This window comes from Diospyros lotus, unplaced genomic scaffold, assembly GCF_014633365.1.
Source record: "Diospyros lotus cultivar Yz01 unplaced genomic scaffold, ASM1463336v1 tig00011006, whole genome shotgun sequence".
Taxonomy (NCBI): Eukaryota; Viridiplantae; Streptophyta; class Magnoliopsida; order Ericales; family Ebenaceae; genus Diospyros; species Diospyros lotus.
In genome coordinates, this window is record NW_026267117.1 from 229,427 (window position 1) to 232,114 (window position 2,688).

A 2,688-nucleotide genomic window follows, 5' to 3' on the forward strand; every position below is an offset into this window, starting at 1 on the left:
ATATCTAAAAAAAATTATATGATAAGAACCAAAATTTCTATACGATGAATAAGACATCAAAAAAAATCTGATCGGAAACAATTTTTTGTCTAGCTAAAATTCCGGTCGAAAAGTCGAACTATCGTAATTCAATTATAAAAAGTCAATAGAAGTCGGAATACACTTTAATTTAGTTTGCAGAACAACCTTTTTGTTGTTTCATGTCGAAACAAAAGTATTAGCGATCAAATCGAACAAATGGGCGTAAGTGTAATTTCTTCATTTTTCTCGTGACTGGTCGAAAATGTTTTTTTTTATTTCTCAATGGTGGAATGAAGATAATTTCATATGGTTTTAAGTGTAATTTTATTTGGAAGTGTAATTGAAATCTTCAGAAGACCAGGGGTTTAACATGATTTCCAATACAATTATGAGTAACCGAATCGATTGCAAGGAGTGCACCGTTCTCAAGATATCTAAAAAAAATTATATGATATGAACAAGAATTTCTATACGATGATTATGACATCGAAAAAAATATAATCGGAAATAGTTTTTTGAGCAGCTAAAATTTCGGCAAAAAAATCGAATAGTCGTAATTCATTTACAAAAAGTTAATAGAACTCGGAATACACTTTAATTTAGTTAGTAAAACAACCTTTTGGTTGTTTTATGTTGAAAGAAAAGTATTATTGATCAAATCGAACAATCGGACGCATGTGTAATTTCTTCATTTTTCCCGTGATTGGTCGAAATAAAAATTTCTTTTTTTTTTAATTTTCAATGGTGAAATCAGGATAATTTCTTATGGTTTTAATGTAATTTTATTTGGAAGTGTAATTGAAATCTTCACAAGATTAGGGGTTTAATGTGATTTTTGGTACAATTATGAGTAACCGAATCGATTACAGGGAGTGCTCCATAACCAAGATATCTAAAAAAAATTATATGATATGAACCATAATTTCTATACGATGATTATGAAATCGAAAAAAATGTGATCGGAAACAGTTTTTTTTGCAGCTAAAATTCCGGCTGAAAAGTCGAATCGTCGTAAGTCATTTACAAAACATCAATTGAACTCGGAATACACTTTAATTTAGAAAGTTAAACAACCTTTTGATTGTTTCATATTGAAACAAAAGTATTACCGATCAAATCGAACAATCGGACGTATGTGTAATTTCTTCATTTTTCCCGTGATTGGTAGAAAAAAAAATTCTTTTTTTTTTCCTTTTCAATGGTGGAATTAGGATAATTTCATGTGGTTTTAAGTGTAATTTTATTTAGAAGTGTAATTGAAATCTTCACAGGATTAGGGGTTTAACGTGATTTTTGGTACAATTATGAGTAACTGAATCGATTGGAGGGAGTGCTCTGTAACCAAGATATCTAAAACAAATTATATGATATGAACCAGAATTTCTATGCGATGATTATGACATCTAATAAAAACTTATCGTAAATAATTTTTTACGCAGATAAAATTCTGGCCGAAAAGTCGAATAGTCATAATTTATTTACAAAAAGTCAACAGAACTCGGAATACACTTTAATTTAGTTAGTAAAACAACATTTTGGTTGTTTCAGGTTGAAACAAAAGTAATATCGATCAAATCGAACAATTGGATGTATGTTTAATTTCTTCATTTTTCTCGTGATTGGTCGAAACAAATTTTTTTTTTTTTTAATTTTCAATGGTGGAATGAAGATAATTTCGTATAGTTTTAAGTGTAATTTTATTTGGAAGTGTAATTAAAATCTTAACAAGATTAGGGGTTTAACGTGATTTTCGATAAAATTATGAGTAACCGAATCGATCAAATCGCAGGGAAAGCTCCCTTACTAAGATATCTAAAACAAATTATATGATATGAACCAGAATTTCTATATGATGATTATGACATCGAAAAAAATCTGATCGTAAATAGTTTTTAAGGCAGCTAAAATTCCGGCCGAAAAGTCGAATTATCGTAATTCATTTATAAAAAGTCAATAGAACTCGGAACATGCTTTAATTTAGTATGTAGAACAACCTTTTTGTTGTTTCATGTTAGTACAAAAGTATTAGCGATCAAATCGAAGAAAATGTCATAGGTGTAATTTCTTCATTTTTCTCGTGACTGGTCTAAAAAAAAAATTCTTTTTTTTAATTCTCAATGGCGGAATCAAGATAATTTCATATGGTTTTAAGTGTAATTTTATTTGAAAATGTAATTGAAATCTTCACAAGATTAGGGGTTTAACGTGATTTTGGGTACAATTATGACTAATCGAATCGATTATAGGGAGTGCTCCGTAACCAAAATATCTAAAAAAAATTAAATGATATGAACCAGAATTTCTATACGATGATTATGAAATTAAAAAAAATCTGATCATAAACAGTTTTTAGTGCAGCTAAAATTCTGGCCGAAAAGTCGAATCGTCGTAATTCATTTACAAAAAGTCAATAGAACACGGAATACACTTTAATTTAATTAGTAAAATAACCTTTTGATTGTTTCATTTTGAAACAAAAGTATTACTGATCAAATTGAACAATTGGACGTATGTTTAATTTTCTAATTTTTCCCGTGATTGGTTGAAAAAAAAATTTCTTTTTTTTTATTTAATTTTCAATGGTGGAATGAAGATAATTTCATATGGTTTTAAATGTAATTTTATTCGGAAGTGTAATTTAAATCTTCACAAGATTAGGGTTTTATC